This window comes from Phytophthora cinnamomi (assembly GCF_018691715.1).
Source record: "Phytophthora cinnamomi strain GKB4 chromosome Unknown Contig60, whole genome shotgun sequence".
NCBI classification, from domain to species: Eukaryota; Oomycota; class Peronosporomycetes; order Peronosporales; family Peronosporaceae; genus Phytophthora; species Phytophthora cinnamomi.
The window spans coordinates 345,547-367,877 of NW_027150993.1; positions in this window are offsets into that span (position 1 = coordinate 345,547).

Sequence of the window (22,331 nt, forward strand, 5' to 3'; positions counted from 1 at the left end):
GAAGCGCACGAGCGTGCGCTTCTTCCAGTCTATCACCGCATCATGCCGTACAAGCCACGGCATGCCCATTACTACGTCGAACTTATCGCCCAGGTCCAGGACGATAAAGCGTTCGACAAACATTCGTTGTTTGTACGAGAAGCGCACGTTCACGACGCGCTTCTCGGTCTTCACGATGGCACCTGTTGCCAGTCGTACCTCCAGAAGACTTCGAGGTGTATCTACCTCCTCGAAGTCAAGTCTTGGCAGGCTTCGTAGTCGAACAAAGTTGTTCGACGCGCCTGAGTCTACCAAAGCTCGAAGAGAGTCACTCGCTCGCTTCGAGTAAACCTTCAAGATGACTAGGTTCGGCCTGTCATCTTGTTTCTTGCAGTGAGAGCTGGTCTCACTGGGGGCTGCAGTCCTCAGTGTCGCGTGCCCGATGTCGGCACGCGCGACTGCATTACCAGTAGGGCGCCCCGGGCCTACTGGATGTTCGCGTTTTTTGTTTGTTCGCGGCGATGCCTAGCATCGCCACGACGGCCACCTCCAGGGGGCATGGGAGCTGTGCACTCCCGTGCAAAGTGACCGATCCTTCCGCAACGGAAGCATCGCACGTTGCCTCCCTGCTGCTGGTAACCAACCGCCGTTGCATTCGAGAGGTCCATTGGTTCTGGACCTCCCGTGCTCACTACCGGGCGCGGTTGCGACCTCGGCACGTTCGCATGCAGCTTAGCCTGCCGCAGGCTAAACTCTTCTTGCATTGCGAGAGTAATCGCAGCTTCGAGAGTACTCGGGTACTCTCGGAAGAGATAGGTCTTCACAGGCCCATCTCTCAGTCCCTTCATGAACGTGACGACTTTAGTCGCCTCGTCTCTCGGTTTGGTCACGATGTTCGAGACCAAGTACCGTGCACGCTGCGCGTAAGCATGGACGTCATGCTTACCCTGCTGCAGGTCGAGGAATTCCGCCCTCGACCGGAACTCATTTTGCGGGGGCTCAAACGCTTGTTTGAGCTCCTCTTTGAATATCTCGTACGTGCTAAAGCACGTAGGATCGGAGAGTCGGCGTCCGTACGCCCAACTCCTCGCTCGTCCGCCAAGACATGACATGGCGAACGCAACCTTTGACAACGGGTCGACGATACGTCGAGCCGCAATGGCTGTGTCGAGTTCGACAAGCCATCGGAGGAGAGGCTCGCCCTCTCTTCCCACGTAATTGCTTACGCTCAACTTTAATGGTTGAGCACGCGGTGTCGTCCCTGACGACGCCGTCACTGAGGAAGCAGCGTCATGCTGCTCCTTCATGATGAATCCCAGAGCAACACCATGTTGCTCTGTCGGCGATAGCGTACGCAACATTGCGGCTATCGCCGCTTCTCCAATGACTGTTGACATTCGTTGGAGGGCCTCCCACTCTGGATCCGACAGGTGGGGGCAGTCCGCGCGTGCAACATGAGTTGCAGGCGTATTGGAGCTCTCCATGGGCACCTCCGTGCTCATGTGGTTCTCGGCTCCGCGTTCGTACACCTCGTACGAACGTCAAGTAGTCGGTCGTTGGACGGACTACAAAGTGCTACCAGGTGTAGTGGGCCTACTTTGGCTCACTACTTTAGCTTACACGTCGCGCTACGTGTATGAGGAAGCGTAGGAGTTTATTAATAATTTGAATTAATTATACGTGAGTCCACAAGTATAATATAAATCAAATAAAACACAAATAGGTAGTTTAAGGTAAAATGAGAACTGTATTGCTTGTAAATTGGTCTTCCTCTAAAATCTGCTAAAAACTGTTTATCATCTATGAAAGGGTTGACAGCGGCTGGCTGTCAGAGCCCCGCTAATATGCATGACTCTGATTGGTAGAAAGATGCTGCTTTCTACCAATAGGATCTTTGGGTATGTGCGGACCACTCATCGTGGTGGTCCACTTCAATGTATCCATTGGTGTGTCTTACACCAAGGTGAGGAAGTATCCAAAACTTTTAACAGATAACCTATCTGTTAAATCACAAGTGGCTTGCAGCCACTTGTGCGTGTAACCCCGTTACACTTCTTGCCACACACTCAATACCGTTCTACACTTCTTTTCAAATACGATGGTCTAAAACGATACACGAAGAGCATGATGCCCTGGCGCAAATTATACTTGGTAGTATGGACCCTCAAAGCTGTGCGCTACTCAATCTTGCTGTTAATATTGAGTTTACGGCGAATCTCGTGAGGTCGGATTTCGTTTATGGAAATCCACATGATAGCGATCGCGCTATAAGACGTTTTATTGGCGATATGGTTAAACGTCAAGCATTTAAGAAGTTGAAGACTGGGAAATTGGGAATTTACAGTCTTCGCAAGGGAGTGGCTACGTATGACTCGCAGCGGTATTTCTATAGGTTTTGTGAGCCGCCGAGTGCGTAGGCGAACGCGGAATCTGTGTAGTAGATGTCTGCATTGACAATACCTGACCCTATTCAGATGCATTGACTGCTGCGGCTGTGGCGGAGCCGTCAGAGCCGTGTCTTTACACACTGAGACCTGGAATCGCTAGTATCACGCCAACCCTGCTATTTGACCAGATTGCACCAAGGGTAAGAAAGCTAATGGCGAGGCAATTGCATCAACGTTGCCGTTGGCATTGTTATGGGTTGCGTTGGAACCGCAATAAAATTGCGCGTATGCAGTGCTGCCTAGAAAGCTGAACCAGAAATTGTATGTGTTGTCCGAAATGCCAGGGGTAGTGTAAATGTGAATCTTTCCATGCGTGAAGAAGTTTACGTTACTGGCGATGGATCGCAGCTCAACCTCATTCCCTTAACGAGGGCAATCAACAGACGACTAAACGGAGTGCCGATAGGTGACACATGGACGGTCCAATTCCGTACTGTCGTAGTTGTTGGCGACATGCCAGGGACAGGGTTAGATATATATCTGCTAAGATTTATTGTACCTCTCCATCAGATTTACCTAGATGATCGCTACTAAACATTCGGGAGATTGAAAAGCTAATAGCATTAATCTCAATCTTCGACAGAGTCGGAATCGCTCCAGCTGTAGGTGTTGTTGGCTATGTTGTCGTCGGACGTCAACTCTTCTTTGGCAATTCTGTGGCGCTCCAGTTCATTAACCAGGTCATCTGTATCGACGTGCAGCTCGTCGTCTTGTTTTGGAGAACGAGTGTCCGTAAGAAGGACAGCATGGGCGAAGCCACTGCTGATGGTCTCCGAGGATAATTTTTCCAGCACGACGTTATCCATTTGGTGATATCAGAACGAGAAGGGGCGACTAACGTAAATTTTGTGTTGTCAGTTTTCCGTCGTAGAGCTGCTACCTTAACGCTGGCGTTTTGGCGATCCAGATTCTTTAGAGCCTCCACAATCTTTACCTAAAGGGCTTGCTTGCGGGCTTGACGAGCTGGCGCACCACTCTGATATGTTTTTTGTTGCTCTTGTAATTGCTGGATCCAAAGCGTTCGAAGCAAGCCTTTAAAAGGCTTGTTCCACGATATGTCTGCCGGTTGGCAGACACAAGTGTGCTTGGGTGGCACTGTAAGCAAAACTACGTTAATTGAGGACGCATATTCAGCCACCTTGTTTGTCTAGTGGGCGCTGAAATCGACCCACAATAAAAGTACTTTTTCCTCACGGTTCTCGCGACCAGCAAAGTGATACGCAGAAACTTGATGAACAAGTCCTCGTCCCACCATGCTGTTTTGTTCCCATAAATACGACAAGGGTGTGTCTTTTGCAGAAAGTTGATTTCACACCGGACTTGACTCCAAATCCACTGCGAAGATCGTTGTTTAGATTTTGCTTCTGTTTTTATTTCGCTGGATCTTCGATTTAGCCGGATCTGACTTGAACACAATAAATGGAGGATAGTTTCTACCCGTAGAACCGCCTAGAAGCATTGCAGTTGCTCCCATCTTGTCTTTATTTCCGCACCGGATCCAGACAGTTTTAGACCCCTTGTCAGTCACAGTACGCTTAGGAACGTACTCAAAAAGCATAGCTAGGACAAACACATTAGGGAACATGGTACCAATCAAACTCAAAGGGGTTATTACCTGTTTGGCCGGCGTTAAATACCCGAACGCAATTACGCTCGACGATTGTCTGCAGCACATCCGCTCGGAAGTTTTCAGCGGTTTCAATCGCGTCCTCTGATGTTGTTTGTCCTTGCCGCGTTTGTGTACGGAGGGGAAGTCGATCCCGGCGCATAAACAACCTCATCCAAGTGGATGTTGACTAAACTGATCTTCGCTGAGGTCGCATTCAGCAGCAACTTCCTTCGCTTTCAACTTGAGCATTGTGCGGGAGACTGGAGCGCCGTCCTTTCGCAAACAATTGATCCGTTGCACAATTTCTTCCTCTGCTGACGGAGTTAGAACCGTACCTACACCGCGCTCACGTAAGTTAAAATGGCTGGCCCTTCCGGTCTCACAGGCCAGCTCAATAGTCGCCTTATTAGCTCTCCACTTGCTTATAAGCTGTTGTTTAGCCCTACGTTGTCGGCCCGCCAACTCTGGGTAAAAATGATCTAAAGCTTCGCCGATTGTTGTGTCCTGCTGACAAGTACTCTAGTAGCATGCTCTTATGACCGTAGTGTACTGCTGCCCGCTTGTACTTCTTTGGCTGCTTCCGTTTTCCCTTGATGCATCGCCTCCACATCCGTGGAGCTGCTGCTGATAAATGGCACAGACCATTTTGACCAAAGCTAAAATTATCAGCAATCATATGGTCTATTTCTATACTTGTGATTGGCTCATTGGCCTTGTTGGCAAGGGTTAAACGTCTCCAACAGCTACGACGGTACGGTAGGGTAGAAAACACCCACCGTGAGTTCGCAGCTCTCCACTCCCAGATAACGGCAGACCGCCGGTGCATGATAGAAGTTGTTAGTGAAGTTCTGCGGTCTCGACATGAACATCAGCGCGAACAGCAAAAAATCTGGCCCTTCCGGTCTCACAGGCCAGCTCAATAGTCGCCTTATTAGCTCTCCACTTGCTTATAAGCTGTTGTTTAGCCCTACGTTGTCGGCCCGCCAACTCTGGGTAAAAATGATCTAAAGCTTCGCCGATTGTTGTGTCCTGCTGACAAGTACTCTAGTAGCATGCTCTTATGACCGTAGTGTACTGCTGCCCGCTTGTACTTCTTTGGCTGCTTCCGTTTTCCCTTGATGCATCGCCTCCACATCCGTGGAGCTGCTGCTGATAAATGGCACAGACCATTTTGACCAAAGCTAAAATTATCAGCAATCATATGGTCTATTTCTATACTTGTGATTGGCTCATTGGCCTTGTTGGCAAGGGTTAAACGTCTCCAACAGCTACGACGGTACGGTAGGGGTAGAAAACACCCACCGTGAGTTCGCAGCTCTCCACTCCCAGATAACGGCAGACCGCCGGTGCATGATAGAAGTTGTTAGTGAAGTTCTGCGGTCTCGACATGAACATCAGCGCGAACAGCAAAAATCTGGCCCTTCCGGTCTCACAGGCCAGCTCAATAGTCGCCTTATTAGCTCTCCACTTGCTTATAAGCTGTTGTTTAGCCCTACGTTGTCGGCCCGCCAACTCTGGGTAAAAAATGATCTAAAGCTTCGCCGATTGTTGTGTCCTGCTGACAAGTACTCTAGTAGCATGCTCTTATGACCGTAGTGTACTGCTGCCCGCTTGTACTTCTTTGGCTGCTTCCGTTTTCCCTTGATGCATCGCCTCCACATCCGTGGAGCTGCTGCTGATAAATGGCACAGACCATTTTGACCAAAGCTAAAATTATCAGCAATCATATGGTCTATTTCTATACTTGTGATTGGCTCATTGGCCTTGTTGGCAAGGGTTAAACGTCTCCAACAGCTACGACGGTACGGTAGGGGTAGAAAACACCCACCGTGAGTTCGCAGCTCTCCACTCCCAGATAACGGCAGACCGCCGGTGCATGATAGAAGTTGTTAGTGAAGTTCTGCGGTCTCGACATGAACATCAGCGCGAACAGCAAAAAAATCTGGCCCTTCCGGTCTCACAGGCCAGCTCAATAGTCGCCTTATTAGCTCTCCACTTGCTTATAAGCTGTTGTTTAGCCCTACGTTGTCGGCCCGCCAACTCTGGGTAAAAATGATCTAAAGCTTCGCCGATTGTTGTGTCCTGCTGACAAGTACTCTAGTAGCATGCTCTTATGACCGTAGTGTACTGCTGCCCGCTTGTACTTCTTTGGCTGCTTCCGTTTTCCCTTGATGCATCGCCTCCACATCCGTGGAGCTGCTGCTGATAAATGGCACAGACCATTTTGACCAAAGCTAAAATTATCAGCAATCATATGGTCTATTTCTATACTTGTGATTGGCTCATTGGCCTTGTTGGCAAGGGTTAAACGTCTCCAACAGCTACGACGGTACGGTAGGGGTAGAAAACACCCACCGTGAGTTCGCAGCTCTCCACTCCCAGATAACGGCAGACCGCCGGTGCATGATAGAAGTTGTTAGTGAAGTTCTGCGGTCTCGACATGAACATCAGCGCGAACAGCAAAAAAATCTGGCCCTTCCGGTCTCACAGGCCAGCTCAATAGTCGCCTTATTAGCTCTCCACTTGCTTATAAGTTGTTGTTTAGCCCTACGTTGTCGGCCCGCCAACTCTGGGTAAAATGATCTAAAGCTTCGCCGATTGTTGTGTCCTGCTGACAAGTACTCTAGTAGCATGCTCTTATGACCGTAGTGTACTGCTGCCCGCTTGTACTTCTTTGGCTGCTTCCGTTTTCCCTTGATGCATCGCCTCCACGTCCGTGGAGCTGCTGCTGATAAATGGCACAGACCATTTTGACCAAAGCTAAAATTATCAGCAATCATATGGTCTATTTCTATACTTGTGATTGGCTCATTGGCCTTGTTGGCAAGGGTTAAACGTCTCCAACAGCTACGACGGTACGGTAGGGTAGAAAACACCCACCGTGAGTTCGCAGCTCTCCACTCCCAGATAACGGCAGACCGCCGGTGCATGATAGAAGTTGTTAGTGAAGTTCTGCGGTCTCGACATGAACATCAGCGCGAACAGCAAAAATCTGGCCCTTCCGGTCTCACAGGCCAGCTCAATAGTCGCCTTATTAGCTCTCCACTTGCTTATAAGCTGTTGTTTAGCCCTACGTTGTCGGCCCGCCAACTCTGGGTAAAAATGATCTAAAGCTTCGCCGATTGTTGTGTCCTGCTGACAAGTACTCTAGTAGCATGCTCTTATGACCGTAGTGTACTGCTGCCCGCTTGTACTTCTTTGGCTGCTTCCGTTTTCCCTTGATGCATCGCCTCCACATCCGTGGAGCTGCTGCTGATAAATGGCACAGACCATTTTGACCAAAGCTAAAATTATCAGCAATCATATGGTCTATTTCTATACTTGTGATTGGCTCATTGGCCTTGTTGGCAAGGGTTAAACGTCTCCAACAGCTACGACGGTACGGTAGGGGTAGAAAACACCCACCGTGAGTTCGCAGCTCTCCACTCCCAGATAACGGCAGACCGCCGGTGCATGATAGAAGTTGTTAGTGAAGTTCTGCGGTCTCGACATGAACATCAGCGCGAACAGCAAAAAATCTGGCCCTTCCGGTCTCACAGGCCAGCTCAATAGTCGCCTTATTAGCTCTCCACTTGCTTATAAGCTGTTGTTTAGCCCTACGTTGTCGGCCCGCCAACTCTGGGTAAAAATGATCTAAAGCTTCGCCGATTGTTGTGTCCTGCTGACAAGTACTCTAGTAGCATGCTCTTATGACCGTAGTGTACTGCTGCCCGCTTGTACTTCTTTGGCTGCTTCCGTTTTCCCTTGATGCATCGCCTCCACATCCGTGGAGCTGCTGCTGATAAATGGCACAGACCATTTTGACCAAAGCTAAAATTATCAGCAATCATATGGTCTATTTCTATACTTGTGATTGGCTCATTGGCCTTGTTGGCAAGGGTTAAACGTCTCCAACAGCTACGACGGTACGGTAGGGGTAGAAAACACCCACCGTGAGTTCGCAGCTCTCCACTCCCAGATAACGGCAGACCGCCGGTGCATGATAGAAGTTGTTAGTGAAGTTCTGCGGTCTCGACATGAACATCAGCGCGAACAGCAAAAAAATCTGGCCCTTCCGGTCTCACAGGCCAGCTCAATAGTCGCCTTATTAGCTCTCCACTTGCTTATAAGCTGTTGTTTAGCCCTACGTTGTCGGCCCGCCAACTCTGGGTAAAAATGATCTAAAGCTTCGCCGATTGTTGTGTCCTGCTGACAAGTACTCTAGTAGCATGCTCTTATGACCGTAGTGTACTGCTGCCCGCTTGTACTTCTTTGGCTGCTTCCGTTTTCCCTTGATGCATCGCCTCCACATCCGTGGAGCTGCTGCTGATAAATGGCACAGACCATTTTGACCAAAGCTAAAATTATCAGCAATCATATGGTCTATTTCTATACTTGTGATTGGCTCATTGGCCTTGTTGGCAAGGGTTAAACGTCTCCAACAGCTACGACGGTACGGTAGGGGTAGAAAACACCCACCGTGAGTTCGCAGCTCTCCACTCCCAGATAACGGCAGACCGCCGGTGCATGATAGAAGTTGTTAGTGAAGTTCTGCGGTCTCGACATGAACATCAGCGCGAACAGCAAAAAATCTGGCCCTTCCGGTCTCACAGGCCAGCTCAATAGTCGCCTTATTAGCTCTCCACTTGCTTATAAGCTGTTGTTTAGCCCTACGTTGTCGGCCCGCCAACTCTGGGTAAAAATGATCTAAAGCTTCGCCGATTGTTGTGTCCTGCTGACAAGTACTCTAGTAGCATGCTCTTATGACCGTAGTGTACTGCTGCCCGCTTGTACTTCTTTGGCTGCTTCCGTTTTCCCTTGATGCATCGCCTCCACATCCGTGGAGCTGCTGCTGATAAATGGCACAGACCATTTTGACCAAAGCTAAAATTATCAGCAATCATATGGTCTATTTCTATACTTGTGATTGGCTCATTGGCCTTGTTGGCAAGGGTTAAACGTCTCCAACAGCTACGACGGTACGGTAGGGGTAGAAAACACCCACCGTGAGTTCGCAGCTCTCCACTCCCAGATAACGGCAGACCGCCGGTGCATGATAGAAGTTGTTAGTGAAGTTCTGCGGTCTCGACATGAACATCAGCGCGAACAGCAAAAAATCTGGCCCTTCCGGTCTCACAGGCCAGCTCAATAGTCGCCTTATTAGCTCTCCACTTGCTTATAAGCTGTTGTTTAGCCCTACGTTGTCGGCCCGCCAACTCTGGGTAAAAATGATCTAAAGCTTCGCCGATTGTTGTGTCCTGCTGACAAGTACTCTAGTAGCATGCTCTTATGACCGTAGTGTACTGCTGCCCGCTTGTACTTCTTTGGCTGCTTCCGTTTTCCCTTGATGCATCGCCTCCACATCCGTGGAGCTGCTGCTGATAAATGGCACAGACCATTTTGACCAAAGCTAAAATTATCAGCAATCATATGGTCTATTTCTATACTTGTGATTGGCTCATTGGCCTTGTTGGCAAGGGTTAAACGTCTCCAACAGCTACGACGGTACGGTAGGGGTAGAAAACACCCACCGTGAGTTCGCAGCTCTCCACTCCCAGATAACGGCAGACCGCCGGTGCATGATAGAAGTTGTTAGTGAAGTTCTGCGGTCTCGACATGAACATCAGCGCGAACAGCAAAAATCTGGCCCTTCCGGTCTCACAGGCCAGCTCAATAGTCGCCTTATTAGCTCTCCACTTGCTTATAAGCTGTTGTTTAGCCCTACGTTGTCGGCCCGCCAACTCTGGGTAAAAATGATCTAAAGCTTCGCCGATTGTTGTGTCCTGCTGACAAGTACTCTAGTAGCATGCTCTTATGACCGTAGTGTACTGCTGCCCGCTTGTACTTCTTTGGCTGCTTCCGTTTTCCCTTGATGCATCGCCTCCACATCCGTGGAGCTGCTGCTGATAAATGGCACAGACCATTTTGACCAAAGCTAAAATTATCAGCAATCATATGGTCTATTTCTATACTTGTGATTGGCTCATTGGCCTTGTTGGCAAGGGTTAAACGTCTCCAACAGCTACGACGGTACGGTAGGGGTAGAAAACACCCACCGTGAGTTCGCAGCTCTCCACTCCCAGATAACGGCAGACCGCCGGTGCATGATAGAAGTTGTTAGTGAAGTTCTGCGGTCTCGACATGAACATCAGCGCGAACAGCAAAAAATCAGGCAATCCGTGAACGGCACCGCCGCGCCACCGGAGAACGCCACGCCCGGCACCAGGGTGTTCGTCTGCCAAGTTCAGCGGAGGTGATTCCGTGTTGGCAGCAACGGCAGCCAGACGCAGCGGCTACAAGTTCTCGATAGTCTGGCGCGGGCCAAAACGCATCGTGCGTGCACTGAATGACTACACGTTCGAGGTCCAGGACATCATCGCCCAGTTCGCCAGCTCTATCCGCCACGCCTCTTGCTTGCAGATTTATAGAGATGCAGCACGCGGCCAAATCGAGGAGCTTCAGGAACAGATCATCGATGGGGAGTGGGGCCACCTTGTCGAAGCCCTCCACCAGTGCTGCCAGATCCCAGATACGCATCGCTGGAAAACCGAGGTCAAATGGCTAGGATTCGACGAGGTTGAAGCATCGTGGGAACGTTCGGAGACGACCAAGGAGGATGTCCCCCTCTTTTTGATGCTTTCGTCAACGTGCAAGACGACCAGACACGCCTCGACATTGCCCAAGCCTCCCCCCCCCCCCCCCCCCCCCCACCACCACCACACACACACCCGACGCCTTCGGTCCGCCGTGCCCGTCTCCACGTACGCGTCTCCGGCGCCAACTCCGCCGCGTGTCGGCTGGATAGCGTATATCTACGGAGCTGGTCTCTGTCGGGAGCGAAGGTGATGCACCAGGATACTCCCGTCGGCTGTATTTGCGGAAAGCCCACTACCTGAGCTCGGGAGGAGATCGGAGGTAGAAAACTGCGTAGGGATCTGGTCTTCAACCCTGTTTCGTAAACGTACCTGTAGCGAAAGTAGCCCCGTCCGTAGCGTAGGGGTCGAACATGTAGACTAAGTTGCGATGGTCCGTGTACACCCAAAACCATTGTGGCCACAATAACAGATAATCTAGTCGGCGCGTCGCTATCACAATTGGGAACTCCTCTTTCTCGATTGTCGATCACCGCCTCGTTGCACCCGTAAAGCGCCCGCTTAGGAAGGCCAGTGGTTGGTGCTTCTGTTCTACCAACGGGAGCGCCAGCTCACCTGGTTCAAGTTGCGTGAGAATCGCGACCCAGGGATCTTGACTGGGGTCGTATAGAGGTCCAGCTCTGCGGTCGCATTCGGGTGCGCCAGCAGCACATCTGGAGCAGAGTGGCACCTACCGCCTCCTGACAGCTCATTTAGGGCTCAGCCCAGCCAATCTCATCCAGCTGGACCCTCGCCAGTTTGAGTTTCTTTCGTGAGCCGACTTGCTGCGCCACGCGTTCCAGAACATGGTAAAGCTTCGTTCTGAGGCGGGGAATTCAGCAATGATCTGGCTCATCCAGTTCACCGCTCACAGGAACCTGTCCTTGGATTCTGTCAGGACAGTGCCTTACGCCGTAACCCGAGAACATTCGGACACACCACCTGACCTCTCAGGCAAAGAACTGGCATTTCTTTGCTTGAAACGTTAAGTCAAACTTCTCGCAACGGTCAAACACTGAGCCTAGCTCATCTAGGAGGGCGTTCTCATCTACAGCAAAACCCAGAATATCGTCCAGCCAGACCAGAACAGAAACGCTCAGGAGATCCCCAAAAATCGCTTCAACTACACCTTGAGAATAGGCCACAACATCCGTCGCGCCCACGGGCACCCCTGTCGGCGTGTAAATCCCGCCGTGCGTTACAAACGGGTATATCCTTTGGGAGTCGGGGAGCAAGAGCAGCTGCCACTACCCCCTGAACTAGTCAAGTACGAAAAACTGTTTAGCTCCCTCGAGCTCGCCAACCACGACGTCTAGCACATGCTTGGGCCACGGCATCGGTTCCGTACGGTCATTGTCACCGCGAGTATCGATCGTCATGCGTGGATCGGCTGTGGGGTCCACGTCCTGTTCTTTCTTCGTCACGATCCGCGGGGCCGAAGCCTAGCGGCTACGATGGTTCTTGTCGATTTAGCCATGTTTAAGCAGGGTCATGTTTAAGCAAGGTGGCCGTGAGCCTGTCGACGAATGCACGGTCGCTGAGCGAATAGCATCTCGATTGCAATCGGACCGGAGCCGCACCTTCTTTTAGCCGAATTTTCATTGGGGCAAGACGCGCCGGTGGATCATATCCAAACTCGACACGGAAATTGTCGACGCGGGCGCTCGCAGCTCCGCCCTGCGTCAGTCCCAGCTCCTCGACCACTCGCGCCTTCGTCTCTCTAGATATTAAACGACCTGTCGGCCGAGCGCCGTCCGTGTTTAATGACGGACGCCACCATCCTCTGCAGGGATTACAAACAAAATAAATATTGTTAGCATAGATGACATTTTTATTTAGTTTTCTCAGACGTACGAATATCACACACGTGGAATTTGTATTAAAAATCACTCATAGCGCAATACCCGTGCTCTATTAGGTGACGGACTATACCTCCCGGCTTCACACTGAACTTGAGACCGCGGCCTATGACTATCTTCATTCTGGATCTCGGCGTCTGCTTCACCCTCGGCCTCCGTAGCTTCGGCGACGCTATCGGCAGCCACTTCGACCAGGGGCTTAGTTGACTCGGCGGCGGCTCCTGCTCCTGAGTTGATCATAGGATGAATGCCTGACCCCGTGCGCAAGCAACTTCAGAAACACGAAGATGAGCCCTGCAACGACCATGATAGCGACTACTATCCCCCCTCCCTTCACTGCATGGCTGCAAAAAAGGCCGAAACGGATAAAATAAAACTGCAACAATTGTCAAGACGATTCACGACAGAGTGCAGGGATCGCACCGACACTGGAGAGATGCCCATACACACCGGAGGCTCGCATGGCATCGCATGGCCCACGCAGCTTCAGCCACACTAGATTCGTGCTCTTCGGCCCTCAATACGACCGACTTCGATCGATTCGTTCCGCTGTCGCAAGTCAAAGTAAAACTCTTTCACCGTCATCTATTGGCGTTCCAAGATGAGAATCGTTTGCCAGATGTATTTATTGAGCGAGGGACTGCGGTGAGGCTCATTGAATGTATCCTCATTGCGACGGAACACTTGCCCTCGCGACGTGAGTTTGGTGGAACTATACCGGACGCTTTAGCTGAAGGGGTGATGAACTACGAAACTACAACATGGATGGCGCTGCAGTGTCGGGCTAGTGGCCACGTCAACTGTTTCTGCGATATTTGGCAAACCGTCGCTACAGTTCATGTTTTGGGTGCCCAGCTTGCTATATTTGGTGTCCCCTATTGCATTAGGTCTTTGCTACTGGATCGCGTCATGATGGACTTTATCTGGCACAGCGAATTGAGACGCTGAGGCTTGATGCTCAAGCAAAGGGTTGGACTATTGGTGGCGTAGTCATGGATGACGCTGGTCAATGTGGTCGCGCAGGTAGAATTCTCGCGCTGAGGTGGCCGATAGTCAAAGTGATTCGCACACGATATGAATAACCTGCTCAAAAGTATTGTCGGGCGAAAGCTTGTCGGCGCGTGTCCAAAGATGCACAGCGTGTTGTTAAAATTCACAACGTTGCAAAGGAAAATGGCTGCCTCGAGCCCAAAGAAGTCACGGTACAAACATACGGGAATTTCTGGTAATTTGTTACGCTGTGCCCAACGAGATGGAGCTCGATGCAAGTATTCCTTGCCTCTCTCCTTCGGGCGCGAACGGCTTTGCAGATCTTGCCATCAAATACCTAAAAGACACCGAATTTTATTCGGCACTATCTGCCCTAGACGACAATACATTCTGATCGACACTGAACGATACAGAGCATGCGATTAAACCAATCGGGTTTGCTTCATACAAATTACAGTGACGAAAACATACTTGCCGACGTGGTTATCATTTTTCAAGATGTGTGCGACAAATGTTCCACGTCCAGCCACAGCGACGAGCTCCTGAAACCGGTTGAAGCGAGATGAGCGACAGGCGCCTTTTTATGTTTGCTTTCTACTTGCATCCAGCGTACTATATGGATGCGACTCGCTTGGTGAATACGAACGCGTCTGGTCACACAAGTATCTGCACAATCGCTGATTAGTACTACACACGGCTACTTGACGCTGATCCTGGTACACTTTCCGGTGCATTAAATGACTGGCTAAGTAGAACATACATGCGGAACTCTCCGAAAGAAGAATTGAAATATCTTCAATGCCTCCGTTACCTGCATTTTGGCACCATTGGCCGAAGCAGTACCCAAAGTATTGCCTGGTGAAGCTTGCGTTAGCTGTACTCTCTGCCACAGCAACATCGTAGCATACGAGCGGTATTTCTCGGAGCTTGCTCTAATTCACACACCACTCCGCAATCGAATGGACCCCGAGTAAAACCGAAAGTTTGCTGTGCTGCGGAAATATTTTGAGGGAAGTATGACATAAAAGTCGAGGTCCCAAAGCCGCAAAGCACATGTTATCTTCTAAAGAACACCCTGGAATTTCAGCATTTAGCACCTCGGAACGCCGGAGCTCCAGCTCACGCAACACCTCGCCATTGTTACAGGTTCCTCTCCAGGAATTGCCGTCGGAGCCCTTGAACATCAAGACGTCTGCCGCAATTAACAACGGGGATGGCGACAACGTTTACGAAATAGATAACATCGTGGGAGGCGATTTTGTCTACAGTGGAATATGGGGATAAGAGCGAGCTGCAATCTCTACTTGCATTGGTCGCGTCTATAGAACAAAACGAAGCGGACCAAGACAAGCAGGGGGGAGAGGAGGAGAACACTTTACCACCTGATCGACGTCCGTTCCCTGCGAAGGATAACAAACAAAGGTTTCAGAAAGAACAACTAATTTGGAAGGGGCTTGAAGGTCGTAAGGTGCCGCTAGCAAAGTTGCTTACGAAAGATAGTGCCCCTGGCATCTGAGTTGATTTCACAACCATTGTATAAATATATATTCACCAATTTACTGTGCTCGCTAGAGGCAGTTTAAGTGTACACTAGGCACATCAGATGCTCACCGGTTTCTACTCTTGGTTGGTGGTGGTGCTAAGGAGCTCCTTGGGTGCACTGCTACTGTCGTTGCCGTTGATCACCACATCTGTGAACACGCCCACCTTGTTCACACGACAAACGACCGCGTACGTGTCGATCAGGGTCTCGTGTCGATGTACATGCCGGGCTCGTTCTTGCGTAGTTGACGCACGACTACTGCAATGTCAGCGCTCATGAGTGATCGTGTAACGGCCAGTCCGACACGGTCATGACCGGTGTTCGCGCTGGTCACACAGTTCGACCTGCTGCCCGACGTCTCATGGAGAATACGACGCCTGTAGTAGCGCTGTTACTCACCTCGATAGACTCACTGTTTTCACCTTGCTGAGAAGCCCACTGGTTTAGGTGACCACGGCTGGCGGCTGTATCCCCGTAGCTACTGCTCAGCGTACGTAGTCGTCCTGGTCAGCCTAGCTCATCCTAGCTCATGCATACATATCCGTTAGTACTCCAGCAAATCTCCATACACTGCTTCACCCGCCAGTCTCCACTGACCGACACCGCACATGACATCTTCTAGGATGTTGCAGACCTGTGTCTGGAGCAGACTTCAGTGCGGAGGTCTGAAAGCTATCCAGACGAGCTCCCCCCCCCCCCCCCCCCCCCCACGCGCCCAACGATGCACACATGTGTAGATGCACACGGCACCAAGAACGAGCCCTGCGAACCTGACTTTCTGCGCCAACTGACCTGGATGATTATGCGGTCACCAATCACGCTGCTGCAGTTGCATATCCCATCGGGTATCAGGTGTTTTCAGGGAGAACATATTGGTTTGGCCAAATAAAAATATTTTATCTAGTTTTATTTTTATAAAGTGCTTCCAAGTTTTTGCCATCCCTGCTCCTCACGCCTCACCTGCAGTCGACACATTTTCTGCAGCTGCGAAGCTCGACCTTCTTTTCGAGAGTGGCGTCTCCGAGCTCCCACTCCTGTCTGGTACTACGCGCTTCTGCCAGTAGCCTATCGGTCGAGTAGCCAAGGATATTCTCGATTGGCGTTCCCACTGTCAGGGCTAGGGACATGTTCTCTTCGTCCACTTAGCACGCCAGGCCCCGAAGCATCAACGGCCCGGTTGATGTAGTGAGCACGACTTCCTTAATCGTGGCAATGTGTGACACACATACGTCACATACGCTAACCGAATTGAGCTGCACCCCATCGACGGATCTAGTCAGTACACTCCTACCAGCCTGGGAAAGAGTCTCCAGAACCCCCCGCACGACCAGCGAAGTTTCTGCGCCGGTGTCAAGAAGAGGTGCTTTTACTGGGACGCCGTCGACAGCAGCCGTCACTGTTCCTTGATCGCTATCCGTTCAAAGCCCGGTAAGACCACGTCGAACTTTCCCATGCTTACCAATCGGACAGCCTTCCGCTGCTCCCGCATCGACGGCAGCAGTCGGGCGGCGTCCACTGGTTCACAGCGCGAGCAATCCAGGACTTGGTGATCCGTTGCTTGGCGCTTAAGACATGCACCTAGTTAGTTCCCCGTTTCAGCAGTTGAAGAGATCAGGGCCCTTGGGCCGCTCTTCCGCCACGCATGTTAAGAGGTGGTTAGCCACCGTTGCCACGACCACCCGTGGCGCCGCAAGCGCTATTGACTCCGCCGCCGCCGTTAATCCCGCAACGCGCCTTGCTGGTTGCTCGAAGGTCCAGTGGCGGCTTGCGCGGCGAGCTCCCAGATCATATATTCCTTCATGAGTTTCGTCATCCGTGAGCAGAATGGTACAGCCTCGTTGTTATGAATCTTGTTTTCGCTCAACATGAGCTTCATCGCGATAACGGCCTTGAAACTAGTTGGGGGAAGGGCATCTGCGAGTTCGTTTACAAGACGGCGCTACTCGTGTGCGAACACGACGTCCGTCAGATTGAAGTCGTCCAGGATGGCTTCCACATCAGCCTGTAGGGCCATCATTCGGCTTTCAGGTTTCGGCCAGCGCGTCTCCATCCGGGGGTTTTCATCGCCTCATCGACGATCGTGTATTCGATGAGCGACGGTGACAGAGCTTGCTTAAAATAGTCGATCCGTGGCTGATCCGAGATAGTGTTCGGGGTAATTCATAGCGAGCGATAATGCGCTTTGTCCTTGGCTCGATAGCTACTTTCGCCTCTGGTGCCGTAACGCCCAAGTTCGGCAGTGACCCTCTTCTCTTCTCTGGATCGAGCGGCTGCCACCCTCTCCGCTTCCATAGCTTGTGCTACAGCGATGCGCTTCGCTTCTGCGGTTGGAGCTGGCTCAATCTTCTCTCGTCTTTTAAGTGCATATGCTATTAGACTGTTCGTTTTTCTTTGCACCCGCTCCTTCGCTTTAGTCACTTTCCTCTTCTCGCGCCTTATGCCTCCTTCTCGGTTCCTTTCGTAGCACACACCTCGTTCATTCCGTCGTGCACGAACTGCCAACAAACAGGTCCTCGACACCGCGCTTCGGTTTCTTCCGCAGCGTCCTTTCTTCTATCATCTAGTGGTTCATTGATGCAACGCGAACTCAATCGACGTTGTCTCCGGGTCGTTCAATTTTTCGTGTAGTTTGCTCGGTGATCATTACAGTAGGTTTGAGAATGATTGTATGTTTCTGTACTTTTCATGGTAGATTCCCAATTATGCCAGTCATCATTTTGTATCGGGTTAGAGAAAAGATGCCTGTCTTTTAAAAACCATTTACGATATACGCTCGTGTCAATGCTTCAGTGAAAGCGAGTGTATCAACAGAGACGATATTTGTTTTTTTTTTTTTTTTTTTCCACAAAAATCTTAGTCTTTTGAAATGCGGCGATGTGAGCATCAAGGTTAGCCTTGAAGTACCGACGTCCACGGGTTGTAAGAAGTGTGATGTATGCGCAGGAAGTGCATACAAATAAATGTCATTGCGATGTGCACAGGCCAAGGTTCGTACCGAAAGAGTGCGTCTTATACCCGTTCATAATTACCAATGCAGGTCGCTCAGGAGGTATTTGCATGACAAACCATTCAAAATATTGCACGAAGAGCAAAATCACTAGAAAAGATCGTTTGCTCGACGCATATTTGAGTTTCGGGAACCCACTTAACGTATGCATTTTGTTGACGCGCCGGCCAGGAAAACTAACAAACGGGGGAACAATACCACTATCTGTGACAGGTTACTGTCACACGGGTGCTACCGCGAGGGCGTGGTGGCCAATCAGAGCCCAGAATAGGTTTAATGGTTGGAACGGTCTCGAGTGCCGCGACCGTCTCAACCCTCAATCTCAGAGTCATAGTTCCTGTCTACTTCCTACGCGTTTGTGTAAGCCAGCAACGGCCTTAAGCCCGTTACATCTGGTAACACTTCGTGATCCGTCCAGCGAAGATGATTGACACGTCGATGATCGACGCGTCCACCCTCGGAGGGGCGACCGGCCAGTCGCTCGAGCACGCCTGCTTTTCTCATCTGTCGCTGTTCGGGTGGATGGCACTGCACAGACTCGCTGTAGTGTCAGGTGATGGCGTCGTCAAGACACTGCGGACCGCCGGCATGCCCGGGAGTTCATAGCACGCGAGCTCACAAACTCCGTTAGCGTGCGACGACTCTCACATTGACCAAGAACAAGACCGACATCGTCAAGCGCGATGCCTCCATGTACAGCGGTGAACGCGAGGGTGGCCTTCACCTGAACCGCTGATTCTGCGAGATGAACATCGCGATTGAAGCTCGACATCTGTCTACCGATCTCGCGCGCAAGCTCTTTCTCCTGTCCAAGCTGGCCGGGAAGGCAAAGGAATGGGCGCTCGGCAAGCTCATCGCCGACGCCTCCTGCTTACTGACGATGGCATCGATGATGGCGGACCTGCGGCTCGTGATTGAGCCGCCCCAAGATGAGAGCGTCGAGCGATCAGCCTTCCTGTCGTTGAAGCAAGGACGCATGTCCATGCTCGAGTACATGCGCGCGCAGCACATCGTGTCGTTCGTCACGACGCATCCAGCGGACATGGCTACACAAGTTCATGTCCTCAACTCAGGTATGAACGCTGGCTACCAGCGTTATTACCTGACTCGGAAGACTAGAAGTGGCCGCCGCGGTTGTGCTACGCGAAGAATACAGTGTGACGGCGTCGCAGGCATTCGATGTCTCTCGGGCCCCGGTGTCTGAGCAGGAGCCGATGGAGGTGGATGCGATCCGGCATTACGGTGGGTGTCAGGTCGACGTCATCGACTCGAGCAACAACATCGCCATCGACGCGCAGTCCGCGTCCGATGCTGTACATCCGCTGTGGTAAACCAGGACATCGCGCGACAGTGTGCCGCGCGCCGTCGCCCATGCGGGCGAATCTCACAATGTCGCCGCACCAAGAAACGGCCACAGCCAGTAGGTGCGGGGTGCCCTACTGGTCGTGGAAGGAGCGATGGTTCTCTGGTGGTAGAACCTCCTCCTAGCTCTCCCGTGCTTCATGCACAACTATTTGCCACAAAGGATAGCAGTCGTTCTAATACCAGAACGACATACGAGTCCGTACACCCTACGGACTCCAAGAGTCAACACAAGACTCTTAGCTGTAAATCCCAAACTGAATGCGTTTCTCTTTGTCTTGGTGTAAATGTATGATGCTCACTATCTAGCATAGTGAGGCCTAGTCCCTTGCATATCCATTGGCTATAAAGCCACCTATACTAATTTAGGTTAAGATGTGGACCGAACAACTCCTGTGTGTACCACACTCTGTAGCCATCGGGTAATCTTCGGGCAACCCCGCTACACACCAGGTTGAAGAGGAGCAGAGACTGCGAAGAAATGAGCAGAAGCGCGTTCGCAGGGCTCGTCGTGCGCAGGCTGCAGCGTCGGTGATATTGATCGCAGTCAATAAAGTGTTGGGAGATCTTCGATATTCAGCAGCGTAGTGGGGACCGCAACCGCCAGGACTACCTAATTCTGCACTACCCAAAGTACCCGTTCAATTGAGCTGGTGGTTTTTCGTTAACCATTACCCAAAAATCCCAAACCCATCAAAATCAACCCTGTTGATTAGGGGTTGTCAATTGTTCAGCAGCAAGACCAAATGTTTTGCGGCCATCTGATTGACTGATAGTGCGTTTTGCTACCTGCACAAAAATCGATGCTTTTTGGGCTGCAGCAGCAAGAAGTTTTTTTTTTCGCGGCCGCCGAAGTTCGTGCGCCATTTGAACACCCGCAACTAGCTCAATGACGCGCTCCACTCGCACTATCCGCGCTGATGTGGCCAACAACGATGTCAGGGGTGAAGATCCTGAAGCAGCTGGCTTTCGTGGTGACGTTACGCAGGAGCAACGGGCTGGCGATGACTCGCAAGTCTCAGCATCAAGTCCTGCCGCTGTGTGCAGATGGAAGGATTGCAAAAAGGTTGACAAGCGGGTAGATGGTGTCGCGTTGCGTGTGTGCAGGAAGGCTGGGTGTGATCGCGTCGTGCATGCTGCATGCTCTTCTTGTATGCTGGAGATCTTCGGCCCCAGCTCTGCGTTCAAGCGAATAGCCTGCAGCAAACGCTGCTATAACGCGTTAGTCAAGCAACCAACCACGCCAGCGACACAGAACAAGAAAATGTCATGGAAAATATCCATGTCGGACGTCACCGACGACATCATCCTCACCGAGGTAGACAAAATCATCTCAACTGTGAAAAATAATAGTGTTCCGGACATTGACCAGGAAACGGCCGAACACCTTCGGATGGATTTAAGTGAGAGTGACGTGCATGAGAGAGTCAGTCAATATTTCAAGCTGTGCCATGAGATCATCGACGATCATGGGTGGCGCATTTTCTTCACTGGCGACGACGGTAGAAAACAATTGTGCTCTATTTTGATCAAGTCACTCGAACCGAAAGCACTTAGGGAAGAAATTGATCGGACTGCACGTTTTCAAACGCGCAAAGCACGCGAGGACGAGGTAGTTCTACACGACTTGATTCTCGAAAAAGGCCTCGACCACGAAAAGGTCTATCAAAGCCAACGACGCGCCAAGCGCGATCGGGATCGTGGGGACCGTGCGGCCGAGCACCCTGCGTGCCGGCAGTAAACAGCCGGTCCAAAAGCAGAGGTTGGTAAGAGAAACCAGCGGTTCTGGCCCACAGCCATCCACGAAAGGTCCCGTAGACCGACCAAAAACTCCGCCAGCAACATGCCAACACCGTGGCGATCTCCATTGGCTGTCCGAATGTACCAAAGCTACGGATAGTGAGAAAGCTGACATACACAGGAAGTTGCGGTCTCAGCGTGGTCACCACACTAAACACGAGGTTCCTCGCCTCAAGTGTTGGGGAGTGTAGTGGGTCTATCTTGACTCACTACTTTAGCTTACACGTTGCGCAACGTGTACGAGGAAGCGTAAGTACTTAGTAATTACTTAGATTAATTATATTTGAATACACAAATATAAGTTAAGTAAGATAGGATTCCAAGTGACTTAGATTAGGTAAAATGAGAACTGTATTGCTTGTAAATTGATCTTCCTCTAAAAACTGCTAAAAACTGTTTATCATCTATGAAAGGGTTGGCAGCGGCTGGCTGTCAGAGCCCCGCTAATATGCATGACTCTGATTGGTAAAAAGATGCTGCTTTCTACCAATAGGATCTTTGGGTATGTGTGGACCACTCATTGTGGTGGTCCACTTCAATGTATCGATTGGTGTGTCTTACACCAAGGTGAGGAAGTATCCAAAACTTTTAACAGATAACCTATCTGTTAAATTCACAAGTGGCTTGCAGCCACTTGTGCGTGTAACCCCGTTACACCATCCCCCCCTTAAGGTTAGACGCGCGGGGTCTCCGCACGTCAATCTTCGGAATTGACCATTCGTGAATTCTCCGCGTTTGGAGAAGAAATCCGCGCTCATTCAACGATGAGCGCGCCTCAGAAGAAGTCCACAAAGTCGGTGGGGAGTCATCTCTCCATCGACGACTACTTCGAACGCCAGAAGGCGAAGTACGGCGACGTCGTCGACTTCGACGACGACGATGAAGACATGGAGGGCGAGGAGGACTCGCCCTCAAAGCGTAAAGACTCAGTGTCGAGCGAATCGCTCGACCCTCACGCCAAGAACGTTCGCCCGCGTGAAGGGGACGAATCGGACGCTTCGAGCTCGAAGCGTTCGCGAACTGAGAGCGATACCCCACTCGCTTCCGCTGGGGCTCTCAGTACTCCGCGCGCTGCTGCTGCAGCGCGTGATGTCAAAGCTCAAGGCTCTCCGCGCGCTGCGCCT